Genomic DNA, 14,227 nt, shown 5'->3' with positions numbered 1-14,227 from the left:
TGAAATTGCTTGGTGACGGGAGTCGACCTGGCCCAGCTCTGCCTCCGGTGATATCTCTGTCCTGTACACAGCTTCTCTCTCTCTCTAAAATAATGCCTGACTAGTAGTAAGTGCTCCTTTAATGGCTGGATTTGTTGAGTGAATAAATGAACATGTGAAAGCAACAATAAAGAAGAAAATCTCCCTAGAGATCTCTGCTATCATGTTAATGTATTTCCACTTGAATCTTTTTCTGTATTGTTGATATGAATGCAGTTGGGAACACATTTTATATCCCTTCCCCCACGCCCCCCTCCACAAATGAGGCATTAAGGTAGTAAGTATTTTCTTGTTTTGTTGGTTTCTTTTTTCTTACCTTTTCTTTTTTTGTGGTACTGGGATTTGAACTCAGGGCTTCATATTCACTCAGCTTGCTTGCTTAGCTGGCACTCTTCCACTTGAGCCATGCCTCCAACCCAACCTTTTGCTGCTTCATTGGAGATAGAGTCTTGTAGACCTTTCCGCTTGGGCTGGCTTAGAACCATGATCCTCCAGATCTCCTGAGTAGATAGAGTGATAAGAGTGTGCCACCTTGCTGAGACTGTTTTTTTTTTTTTTTTATTGAATGAGCAATAGTTGTTCTCAACCAGGGGTGATTTTAACCCCCCTTGGGGACAGTTGACAATGTCAGGTGTGTGTGTGTGTGTGTGTGTGTGTGTGTGTGTGTGTGTGTGTGCGTGTGTGTGTTGCTACCCCATGATGCACAGGGAGACCCCATCACAAAGAACCATCACGTCCCAAACATCAACGACCCTTGGCTGAGAATCTGCCGTACTCTCTGCAGGGCTGGACTGAGCCCCCGCTTCTAGCCGAGTGTGAAATCACTTCCCCATACCCCCGCCTTCCTCACAGTTGGTCTTCCTTCCTCTGGGTAGCTCGTCATGCGTCATTCTTGAGACGGTGTCAGGGAAGGCCGGCATTGACCTTGCTTGAACTTCGCGTTGTCCGCTTTGGCCGGGCACCCAGCCCCTCTGGGCATCCTGTCCTCCGCCACTTTGTGGTCGCTCTCCCCCCCACACGGCACGGCAAGGAAAATAGCCACACTTCCCGGCCTGGTGTTTTGTGACCAGGGCTGCCCGGCAGGGCCTCCTCACCTGTCCACGGGGTCCAGCCCTCACTGGGATGGGCGTGGCCCGCCACACTCTAGAAACAGTCCCCCTCCTGGGAGCCGAAGGGAGAGAGGGCCCCCACCCCATGATGGGGGCAAACCCCTGTCTGTCTCAGCCGGTTTGCACCTGTTAGGGTGCAGCAGGCTTCGATTCAACCCAGGCTTTCGCTCACTTGTGACGTGACCTCACTTCTCTGGGTCTCAGTTTTCCTCTCTGTGAAATGGGGCTCGTCACGTGACAGTGTACAGTTGTCGGGGAGATTAGATCATGCAGGATGAGAGATACATGGAGCAAGAGCCTGGGAGCTACTTATGGACTCTGAGTGACACCGTGAACAGTGTGGTTTTGACGGAGGAAGATGCTTTGGGCTGCAAGTAACTAAAACACCTGCTTTTGCTCTCAGTGACTGTTGTAATAAATCACCCTGCCCCTGGCGGCTTCAAATGGCACAAATGTCCTGTCTTACCATCCTGAAGGTCACACGTTTAATATGCACCTCACTGGCTGAAATGAAGTCTGGAGAGGGTTGTCTTCCTTTCTGGAGCTTCTAAGGGAAGTCTTGAGCTTGTTTCCTTGATTTTTCCAGGGCTGAGGCCCCCCCGCAGCCCGTGGCTCATGGCCCCTTCCTTCATCTGCAAAGCCAGCAATGTCCATTCCCTCAGTCTGGGCTCCTGTGGCTACATCTCCCTCCCAGCGCTGCTAGGAAAGCTTTTCCAAATAGGAGAATTCATATGATTATATTGGACTCACCCAGGTAATCCAGATTAATCTACCCAATCAAGATTTTTGTTGTTGTTTTGTTTCTGGTGCCAGTACTGGGGCTCAAACACAGGGCCTTGCACTCCAATCAAGATCCTTAACTTCAGTCCTATCTGAAAAAGTCCCTTCTGCTGTGGAAATCAATTTATCTCATTTCTAAGGCTGTTGCCTGGATGTCCCTGGGGAAGGGCATTATTCTGCCCTCTCACACAAACTCAAAGGTTTGCTCTGGGGCTCATTGTTGTGTGCAATGGGAGGCTGTAGGTCACCGGGCTTCAGGCACACAAATGCACATGGCCATGCCAGGTATGTTCAGGAATCTATGTGTGTCTCCACCAGCCAGGGGACCTCAGGTAAGTTTCTAGATCTTTCTCCTACAGCCAAACAGGTGATCCGGCGGTCGTAGGGAGCATCTACTCACGGAAGCAGTCTTGGTTAAAAAAAAAAAAAAAAAGTCCTTCCAACATTTTTTTCTCTATCAGGGGACAGAACTGGTCCTTCCGACGCAGAGGTGGATGGAAAATGGAGGGGTGGGGATACAGGGAAAGGCTCGCACCTCACGACCTCTCCAGAGCCGTGTGCATGTGATGGGCACTGGGAGAATTCTTGCTAATGATGCCTGGGTGTGGCTGGCAGCTGCCATTCTTCCTCTGGCCGGCCCGGGGCATGCTGGGATGGGTCTGCTCCGGGCCTCCGCCTGGGTGAACATGCCACCCAGCAGAGCCTAACACAGCCCTGTGTGCTCCCTCAGTTCTCTCCGCATGGCTGGGTCCAGCCTTGTCGCTGTGGCTTTCTCCCAGGCCTCTCTCTGGGCATAGTAAGCCGCACTCTCGCACCCTGCCAGCTGCCATTCGCTGCTCATAAACTCGAGCCCCTTCCTGAAATCCCCTGCTCTACCCACGCTATCTGACCCCATCCAACCCTGTGACTGTCACTTCCACGTCCCTGCTGGATGCTGGCTACTCCGTGTGGCCCGTGGACTGGCCTCAGGACACCAGCCTTCCCCCAGCAGTTGCAAAGGTCTCGTTTGCTGAGATTCAGAGGGGAGGGAGGAAGCTAAGGGAGAGTGATTAGACCCTGAGTTCAATCCCCTCCTACACACACACACACACACACACACACACACACACACACACACACACACACACACATAGCTTCCCTAATGTGAGGGGCCTGGATGTAGATGGTACCGGCGTTACTCATGTGCTACTTGAGTGGACAGTCAATATTCCTCCTTCCAGCTTTATCCAAGAGTCTCTGAAACACAGTGACCTGCACATACTTATATAAGGTGCAATTTGGTGAGTGACACACAGATACAATTGTGAGCTCATCCGTCACCAGTATAATGGAGGTAAAAGCATCTCCATTACTCTCAAAACCACGGATTCTATTCTGTCACTCTGAATTGGTTTTCACTTCCTAGGATTTTTATATAACTAGACTTCACATAGCACATAGCTTCCTCCCTCCCCTCTCCCCTAAATCAGATTCCTTTCACTGAGTGCAATTACCTCCAGAGTCCTCTGTATCCATCTTCTTGGGGGGGGTGGTGGTGTCAATACCTGACTCTTCTCCAGGTAGTCCCTGTGGGAGTACCTTGAGATTGGTTTATCTGATCATCTGTGGAAGACTCAGAAGGTGTGTGTGTGTGTGTGTGTGTGTGTGTGTGTGGTACCAGTCCTAGATCTTGAACTCAGGGTCTAGATGCTGTCCCTGAGTTTTTTGCTCCTGGCTCATACTCTTCCACTTAAGCCACAGCTCCACTTTCAGCTTTTTTGGTGGTTAATTGGAAATAAAAGTCTCATGGAGTTTCCTGCCCGGACTGGCTCTGAGCCATGATTCTCATATCTCAGCTTTCTGGATAGCTAGGTATACAGGCATAAGTCAACAGCGCCTGGATTTCCCCCCTGTTATTTTACGCTCCTTAGTTTTTAGTGATTATAAATAAACGTCTATAGACACGTGTGAAGTTTTGGAAACACACCCATTTCTTTTTATTTTTTCTTTTCTTTTTTTTTTTTTTTTTGGTGCAGGTACTGGTGTTTGAACTCAAGGTCCACTCAAAGCTGATACTCTACCACTTGATCCATAGCTCCACTTTTGGGCTTTTGCTAGTTAATTGGAGATAGGGGTCTCACAGACTTTCCTGCCTGGGCTCGCTTTGAATTGGAATCCTCAGGTCTCACCTCCTGAGTAGCTAGAATTACAGGCATGAGCTGCTGGCACTTGGCTTCTTTATACTGATTTGTTTTTCCTTTATGGAGATTATTTCTGGTGCTGAATTCAACATGAAAGGTTTTCTAGAATCATTTTTGTTGTTTTAGATTTGGGCATATGACCCATTTTAAAATTTCATGTCTCAACAGATAACAACTCCTAAGGGGAACCTTTCATGGATTACCTGCAGGAGCGCCAGCTCTAGGTCTTCTTTTCTTTTTTGCCAGTCTTGGGACTCAGGGCCTGAGCACTGTCCCTGGCTTCTTCTGCCACTTGAGCCACAGCACCACTTCTGGCCATTTTCTACATATGTGGTGCTGAGGAATTGAACCCAGAGCTTCATGGATACGTGGCAAGCACTCTTGCCACTAGGCCATATTCCCAGTCCCAGCTCTAGGTCTTTCTTTCCCTCTATCAGATGCGGGACTTCCTCGTTTTCTTCTGAATGCGGTGTCTGCCCTGCGGTGCCCATTCAGCCCCCTCTGTCTTTGGGGGGCTGCGAGGTTCCTCTCGGAGCCACCCAGCAGCCTGGCTGGGTCTAGGTGGTCAGTAGCCCACGGCCCTGTGGATGATGGCTGGGCTCCCCGTGCTGTCCCCCAGCCTAGCTTGGCGGGGTCAGCGCAAGTCTGACCGCTGTCCACAATGGTCTGAATCAAGCCTGGGCTTGTTCACAGCTTGGTTGTCTAAGCCCTGCCCTGACTTGAGTTGTTTAAGCCTCGCAGATTCACCAAGTACCTCCTCCCCTGCCCCTGCACCCCTGTTTTGGGAAGCAAGGCCCACTCAGGCCTCCCAGGGACCACAGCTGGGCCTCCTCGCTCACCCTCCTCCATCACTGCCGGAGACGGTGGCTGCCGATCATCTTCGCTCCCCACATCGGAAGTGCCCACACTGGGAACCTCTGGGCCACACTCTGGACCTGTGGCCTGCCTTGGGCTCTCTCCCTGAGGGGCCACCTGCACCCCACCTGCTTGCACACCGACTCAGCCCGCTGCCCCTCCCTCCTCCACTCAAGGGTGGAGAGGGTGGAGGCTGAGAATCGGCTGGGGAGAAGTGCAAGGAAAGGGGTGCACCCATCTCTCCTGGCATCTTGGGGGCTCCCAGTGGAATCTCAGCTGTTGGCACTAGGAAGTAACAGCTCAGAGCCTGTACCCCTCTCCAAGGACATGGGGGGACAGGCCCTATGCAGAGCACATGGTGCGCATGCTTTCTCCCTTGGGGTGGGAGTGGGGGGCTGGAGTGGTGCCCACAACACTGACAAGAAACCCAGGCTCTCGGAGAGGAAGTCCCTTGCCCAGAGTCACAGGGCTGGTACCCGGCAGGAGCCACAGGGGGACAGAAGACCTGGATCTACCTGTCTGTCTGGAGTCTGCACTTCTCCAGCTTTCAAATGCCAAAGTGGGTTTCCTTACCCCCCCCCGTGCTCTCCCCTTCCCCAGGAGGGAGAGCCTCCCCTGGGACACCCAGAAAACCTCGCTCCTCTAGCCTCTGGCCCCCCACCCAAAGAAGGGCAGCCCTGGGGCTAAGCAGCCCCCCTCCCCCAGCCACCAGCAGGAAGTGAACTCACAGGGAGCAAAGAGAGAGATCTCTGGATGCAGAGGCAGGCTGTTCCGTGCTCTCCATTAAGTCACGGAGGGAAAGCCTGACGGTGCAGACAGGGTGTGTGAACTTCCCACCCGCTCCACCCCGACTCCTGGAAACATCTTTATCCATTTATCCAGGGATTCAGGAAATTCTCTTCCAAGTCGGTTTTATTGGAGATGCTGGAAGTGAAGCTCAAAGTCGCTCAATCAGGAACAGATGAAAAATGTTCCCATCACATATTTGCAGGAGGACGTTTTTGCCCGGGCTCGTCTCCTTGGAAGGGCCTGGCCTTAGACACCCTCATCTGATCAGACATTGCTGGGAAATGGAAGTTCAGGAGAGTTCTAGAAACTCAAGTCATCACAGGGGTCGGGGGGGGGGGAGGTCTGAGCCAGACTTGGGGAAGCCCTCCATCTCACCAGAGTGGGGCTCTGGCCCACAAGGCTCCCCTATCTCTTCTCTCCCTGTTTCCTCCATGGCTCAACTCCCACATATGCTTAGCATGAGAATCCAATCTATAGGCTTAGAGAATCAATCAAACCCAGTCCCCGGCTGAGCTGGGGGCGCGGCGTCAGTGCACTGGTGGGGAAGGGGGGCCACGGGATCAGCTGGGTGGAAGCCAACTTGGCAAGGACCCTTCTCCCCAGCCCCTCCATCTCATAGCTACATGGGGCTGAAGATGACCGCCCAACACTGTCTCCTGAGCCTCTGACTCCATGTTCATCACTGGCAGGGGAAGGGCTGAGGCTGGGCGGGGAGCAGGACGCTCTGGGGAAGAGATACTTCGCTAACCGCCCAATCGTCGATCGCCTGTGTTTTCTTAGAATGGGAAACAGACTCCATGGTTCCTTCCCATCGGTCATCAAGCCTTACTGGGCTCCTTTAGGATGCCAGGCAGGGGGTGGGGATGGTGGGGGTACAGATGAGCCCATGGACAGGGGCCCTGCCTGGGGGAGTGACTGGTCCAGCAAGTTTCTGTAGCAGTTCCTCAATATCACAACTCTTCCACCAAAAGAGTAAAGAAAAGCCAGGCGCTGGTGGCTCATGCCTGTCACCCTAACTACTTAGGAGGCTGAGATCTGGAAATTACAATTTGAAGCCAGTCTGACTTTTATTGCCAATTAATTGTCCAGGAATGGAGCTGTGCTTCAAGTGGTGAGAAAGCCAGATTTCCACACTTGAGCAAGCAAAAGCTCAGGGACAGCATCCAGGCCCTGAGTTCAAGCCTTAGTATTGGGGGAGAGAGAGAGAGAGAGAGAGAGAGAGAGAGAGAGAGAGAGAGAGCGAGAGAGAGAGAGAGAGAGAGAGAGAGAGAGAGGAAGGGAGGGAGGGAGATCTAGCAACAACTGTATTCATATGAGACTCTTCAAAACCCACTGTGGCTTTCCTTTGAACCATTCAGACATCCCATGAACCCCTGTGACCAGGTGGCCATGCCTACTACCTACTTGGGGCCAAAACACCTGCTATCTAAGTGCTTTGGCTCTGCTCCATTCATGTCCTTTCTCTGGCAGGTATTGGTTGGGCACTAACTAGGTTCGGGACCCAAGCAGACATTTTTCTCTGCAGGCAGGAAGCAGCCAGCACGGGCGGAGCACTCGACAGCCACAGGCTGTGCCTTGATCTCTTGGAGGGCTCTGGCTGTTGACAGGGAGCCCCTCTGCCCCTCTGGGCACAGCTGGCCCAGGTCTGTAGGTACAAGGTTGGGTTCAAGCCCAACTCTGCCACTGTGGACCAATCTGCATCCCTGTCTGGGCCTCAGGTTCTCACCAGCAAAATGGAATAGAAGATAGAGTTTCTCCAGGCGTGGTCGGTGGACCATGTTGTTGGGGAAGGAAGACTTGGAGGGAACATACATGAGGAAACTGAGGCTCATCTTGTATTCCTTCTGAGACAGATTGCAATGTCCTCACAAAGTCCTCAGGTTGCTTCAGGCCCTCCGGAAACCCTCGAGTGACAGAGGACCGGCAGGAACATGAGGCATTGCTGGTTGAGGCTTGAAGGCCAGCAATGTGACTGCCTAGAATTCTCCCCTCTGTGACTGGACCCTGACATGGACATCATATATTCACCTATTATCTTCTTGCCCGCTGCTGGACTTCAATTCGGGGCCTTGACTCTTTCCCTTAGGTTTCCTTCCTTCAAGGCTGGTGCTCTATCTCTCGAGCTATGCCTCCACTTCCAGCTTTTTGGTGGTTAATTGGAGAATTGAGTCTCATGGATTTGCTTGCCTGGGCTGGCTTCAAAGCTTATCTCCAGATCTCAGCCTCTTGAGTTGCTAGGATTACAGGCGTGAGCCACCAGCTCAGGCTTTGATTCTTTTTAATAGTTCATGTTTTAACTACTCACTCTGTCTGTCTGCAACAAACTTTAATTCTGGGCTGGACTTGTTTATCAGGACTCTTGAAACAAAAGTCAAATAAAAAGAAATTTACTGATATTCTTATCTAAAAATGTCCAGCGACCCAGAGCTTTAGTCATGACAGGGGTTTGGCTGTTAATGAGAGGAAACTCCCTTTCACCCTTTGGCTCTGTTTTACTCTGAGTGGGCTTTTCTCCCAGGCAGGTTTTCCTTTTCTTTTTCCTATGAAGTTGCCCACTGGTACCCAGTCTGGTTTCCTATCAGCTCAGCCACCCCAGCTGAAGAAAGCCACAGGTGACCCGTAAAAATCCCAGACAGGCTTCTTATGGGGCTGGCCTGGGTCATGTGATCACTCTTGACCCAATCATTGAGGTTGGAGGGGTCCAGGGCTCTGATTGGCCAAGCCTGGTTCTACTGCAAACCCTAACAAATTCTGTAGCTAGGAGTTTGGAAAAAGCCTACTTCTCCCCTAAGAGATTTGACTCACAGTTCCTAGAAGAGAAAGTGGATGGTGGGTGAGCAAAGGCCAAGGGAGGGGTCTTCTATAAAGAAGTAAGAGGTACAGCCTCTCCCCCCTGCTCCAATTGGACTCCAAGAACTTCCATTCTATCTTTGTGGGTACCACTGGAATTCATGAGGGACTTAAGAGCTCCGGCTTGGAAAGGCCAAGCCAGGATATCTCCCCATGGCTGAGATCATGATGTTAACCCACACTACTTTTTAAGAGGTTGACTTCCAGCCTGGCTAAGCCTGAAAGGAGAGGGTCCCCTTATATCCTATGCACGGCAGCTGCTGAAATGGGCAAGGTGGGAGATGAGATCAACACTGTCATTTTATGCTGGTGGAACCTGAAGATCAGAGAGGTGAGGGCTGTGCACAGGAGTGCACAGGCTGTGCACAGCTGCCAGGTGAAGTTGCTCGGTGCTGTCTTCCACCTATGAGGCAGATTCTGTAAGTCCACACCATCCGCATCTGTGGTTCATCCCACGGATGAAGTTGACTTCTGTTAAGACCCTCGGGGAGAAGGCAGGCCCACCAGGTTAGGCCAGAGAGAAACCTCCACAGTGACTGAAGTGTCCTGAGCCAACCTGAGCTGGGCCTGATACAGATTTCCTCTTCAGCTACAGATGCAAGCGGCCACAGATGCTGGGGACCAGCCTTTAGGAAGCAGGGCTAGAGCAGGACCTGTCTCCAGCACCTTGGGTTGTAAGGGAATCAAGGTCATGGGACAAGAGGGAGGGAGGAAGGGGAGGAGGGAGGGGTGGAAAGGAAATGTTTGCAGAACATCTCTGTGTTCCTAGAATGCAGCCAGGCTGAGTAGGGTACCAGGAATCCTGACACAACTGTCCTCAAGGGATGTCAGGGCTGCAAGTGGCCCCAGCGAACACTTTGTTCAGGGTTTGTGAGCTCAGCTGTCAGGGCGGGGCAGGCCAGGTTGGTGAGTAGAGGGAGGGAGGGTTGTAAAGCTGGTAGGGTGGGAATTGGGGTGTTGGGAGACACAGACCCTCTCCTGGAAGAGAATCAACATCTGCCACACGGAAGCGTGGGTTCTGGGCTGCTGCTGTCGGATTTTCCTGAGAACCCACAGCTCTGGACTTTGAGGTGAACATCTCCAGTCTGGAGACACAGGCTTTCATTTGAAAAGGACATGATAAGCTGGGTACCAGTAGCTCATGCCTGTAATCCTAGCCAGTCAGAAGGCTAAGATCTGAGGACCAGGGTTCAAAGCCAGCCTGGACAAAAATGTCCATGAGATTCTTATCTCCAGTGAACCACTGAATAACTGAAAGTAGAGCTGTGGCTCAGGTGATAGAGCACTGACCTTGAGCAACAAAGCTATGGGACTGCACTTAGGCCCTGAGTTCAAACACTATAAAGCACAATCAATGCACATAGACTGTGACGTCACCTGGCTTTTATTATTGAGGGCACTGAAGCTCAGAGAGGGTAGATAATAAACCCAGGCTCGCACAGCCAGCACAAGAAGCACATCGCCTGTGGTCCTCGCCCTGGGTCCCTGAGTCCCTTACATGAGGCTATAATGGACTCAGGGCCTTTATACCCAGTGTCCCCAGGTGGAGGCAGAGTGAGGACAAAGGAGCTTATGGAAGCCCAGAAGAGCTAAGCTTAACAGCTAGACTGCAGCGAGGAGGGCAGGAGTTAAATGCTTCAGACTGTAGCCAGCTCCAGTCAGGCCTTCCAGAAGCCTGCAGCCTCTTGGGAGAGGGAGAGGGCATGGTTCAGAGACAAGACTCAAATACACTCCCTGACAACACATGTGAGAGACACAGGGGGACAGATGCCAAAGAGAACCAAGAGAATGTGGGTCAGGCACAGGCAGGGCACCCTCCACTACCCATCTCACTAAGTACCCCACCCCAGGGAGGTCAAGGAGGAAACTCAAACATGGAGTGCTTCAGAGACTCATCCTGCATTGCACCTAGAAGGTGACTGGCTACAATTTGCACTCTATGGGCCTGGATCTGACAGCCCAGATCTATATATGAAGTGCACAGTACCATCAGGAAATGGGAAAGGGGTTTCTTGGGGGTCCCTGGGATGCTGGCCACTCCAGGAAAGTGGACAGGCCTGAGAAGATGCTCTAAGGTAGAAGGTAGGATCTGCAGGCTGACCGTGACCAGCTGGGAGCCCAGCTGGCCAAGGATGGCTGACTAGGACAAAGCTTTGAGACCATGAGGCTAAGAAGCCACCAGGATGCTTAGCGACTCAGCCCAAAGCCACACAGCAACTTGGAAGAGCCAAGGTTAGAACCCAAGTGGCTCATCTCCCAGCTGTGTTTCCTGCTGCCCCAAGCTTGCCACACACATGGCCCTGGGATTGTGGATCTTTGTGTATGGAACCCTCAGTTGTCAGAACCCGGAATGCCTCACTCCCTATCTATCACTTTTGACAAATTTTCACCTAAGACTGAGAGAGTTAAAGCAATAGTGTTATGGTATCTGGTTTGCCTGTGGGTGGAAGGGACTCAGCTAGTGGCTCTCCTGCTCCAGCTGCAGCCGCAGTCATCTGGGTTCAGCTGGGCTGGAGTATTCAAGATGGCGCCTGCATGGCTAGTGGTGATTCTGGTAGGAGGCTAGGGACTGGGCTGCCTGCTTATCACCTGTGTGGTCCTCTCACAGCACAACAGGTGGGTTCCCAGAGAGGCAGCCCAAGCCAGAACATTCTGAAACACCCAGGTGAAAGCTACCAGGTCTCTCCTGACCTAGCCTCTGCTATTAGCATCACTTGAAGCATCCTGCTGGTCAGACACAAGTTACAACACAAACCAGCCCTGATTCAGGGACTGACTGGCTGGGCAGGCATATTGGGAAAGATAGGCCATGTCTGGGAGCCAGCTTTGTTCTGTCATCCCCAGACTCCCCTTAAGCTCTCTGCCATTTTCAAGGACTCATCTCTTAGTGAAATTGGAGACCATGTCCACTCCACTGAGCAGTAATTTGGTGCAACGAATGTATGTGTTTTGTAGGGCATTAGCATCTAATACAGTGCCGGAGCCAAGGAGGTGCTAAATGCATGCTTTTTATGGGGGAAGGAGGAAAGGAAGGAGGAAGAGAGGGAGGAGGGAAGAGAGGGAGAAAGGGAGGAAGGAAAAAGGAAGGAAAGAACAGAGAAAGAGAGGGGGAGGAAAGAAGGAAGGAAGGGAGGGGGGAAGAGAGGGAGGGAAGAGAGGAGAGAGGGAAGGAAGGGAGGAAGGGAAGAAGGAACCGTTTCCTATTACCCAGGGCATCTCCCTGATCCTCCAGCACACAGTGCTCCTGCTGCTGTTCCCTTCGGACCATTCCATGTGGCCGCCACCACTCCAAGTTATCTTATTCATCAACTTAGGAAAGTAGTGTTTTGTCCAGAATAATCCTCTCTTTTGCTTTCTCTTTTCCTGCCCACCCAACCTCTACTGGTCAACAGCTTTCAGGGCAACAGCTCCATTTTATAGGACACTGAGGCCCTGAAAGGAGAAACCATTTGCCTGATGTTACACAGCAGGGACAGCCTGAGACAGGATTTGAACTAAGGTCCCTAGATTCCCAAGTGCATGAATCTTTCTTTACATGACAGAGTCTTTGCAGGGAAGGAGGTGTGCAAGGTACAAGGAAACACAATCTCCCCAACTGGTCCTGCTGAGGTGAGTGGGACTTCAAAGTTGTGATGAGTGAGACCAGCCAGCCTCAGTTTCCTCATCTGTAAAATGGGTAGATCACAGATACCCGCCTCACAGAGCCCGGGACTGGTGTGAATGGAGCCCCGCCTGTGGGATTCCTGCTCCCTGTGGCCCACAATAAGCAGCATGGTGGTAGCTCCGGCCCCATTACCTTCTGAAAGGAGAGCTCCAGTGGAAACCTGGGGCAGCGCCCCCTGCTGGATCCTCACGGATGAACACAGGCATTGGGTCCCCAGCCAGGGACCCAGGCAGAGGGGAGCCCCTGGTGTTATCCCCCACAGCAGGTAATCACTGGATGAAAAGAAGTGGATTATACAGAACTCCAAGAGAAGTCCACCAAGCCCATCTCGGCCAAGGCCAAGTGGGACCTGAATCTGGTAAAATGGCTTTGGAATCCTGGTAGACCTCTGGAGCCCAGTGAAGATGGGCCTCGAAGAATGTTGGAGCCATCGGAGTTTTAAGTTCATTTCTCAGCCAGGCTCCCGCCGGTGGCTCCCATCTAGAATCCCAGCTACTCAGGAGGCTGAGATCTAAGTATTGTGGTTCAAAACCAGACCGGGCAGGGAAGTCTGTGAGACTCTTGTCCCCGGTTAACCACCAAAAAGGCAGAAGTGGAGCTGCGGCTTAAGTAGTAGAACACCAACCTTGAATACAAAAGATCAGGGACAGCACCTAGGCCCTGAGTTCAAACCCCAGAACTGGCACACATACACACACATGCGAGCATACACACACATGCGAGCACACACACACACACACACGCACACACACACAGAGTTTGTCACAGTACACAACCCTCCTTCTGCCTTTGCCAGGTGTTTTCTCTGAGACCCAGGGGTGAGTAGCCTTCCTGGTGATGAGATTTGAAGCTGATTGAATGAAGTGTCTGTGAGTCCCGCCTGTGTGGAGGCCTTGGTCCAGGGCATACAGGGAACAAGGCACACCACTCCCCCATCCAGTAGAGCTCTGGTGTCAGTGGTCCTCAACATGGGGTTCCCCAGATCGGTGGAATGTACAACAATTTCCAAAGAGAAAGGAGATTCTTAGACCTGTTTCAGATTGGTTGGGTCAGAGACTGGTGCAGATTCCACAAGTCTGCAATTCAACACATGTGCTGATGATTTGAGCACACAGTAAGACCTATGCTGTACCCCTATGAGGCTCACCCAGGTCAGAAACATTACACACCAAGAAACAGGAAGACGCCTGTGTTGCCGGGCCCAGTGAAACTCCACCTCTCAAGGTTACCTCAGTGAATCCTGGGACGTGCTGGACATGGTTTAGCACAAGAAACTTGGGTCCGGTGTGGCTTATGATACGACATTAGGAGGAATCTGACCGCACAGCATAGGACGCGCAGAGTTTTAAAGCCTGTTTATCCATGGGATAAAAATCTAATGCAGCTGTTTTGAATCATTTTTTTTCCAACATTTTTGAAGACTGTTTAATGACATGGGAAAATACTCGTGATGCTTTTTTGGGAGAAATGCATGATAGCTATGTAATCTATCTAGTTTTATTTTTTTCCAAACATGTTTGTTTTGAACAAAGACTAAAAACACCAACATTTTAATAGGGATTATCCCTGGATGATGGGGTTATGAGTGAATTTTTAAATGTTATTTTTTTCCACTTCTTTGATTTTTGGTTCTCTTTCTACTGTGTTTTATGTTATGCCAAGGGGGTCTGGGTTGGCTTGCTTATTTATTTATTTGTTTGTTTGTTCACTTTTGGTCTGTCGTGGGGCTTGAACTCGGGGCCTGAGGGCTGTTCCTGAGCTCTTTTGCTCAAGGCTAGCGCTCTATCACATTGAGCCACAGCACCACATCCAGTTTTCTGGTGGTTCACTGGAGATAAGAGTCTCATGGGCTTTCCTGTCCAGGCTGGTTTCAAACTGCAATCCTCAGATCTTAGCCTCCTGAGTAGCTGGGATTGCAGGCGTGAGCCACCAGTGCCCAGCTCAGGTATGATTTTTATAAT

This window comes from Perognathus longimembris, chromosome 7 (assembly GCF_023159225.1).
Source record: "Perognathus longimembris pacificus isolate PPM17 chromosome 7, ASM2315922v1, whole genome shotgun sequence".
In the NCBI taxonomy this organism is placed as follows: Eukaryota; Metazoa; Chordata; class Mammalia; order Rodentia; family Heteromyidae; genus Perognathus; species Perognathus longimembris.
The sequence above is the reverse complement of the archived record's forward strand: the minus strand, read 5'-3'. Positions refer to the sequence as shown.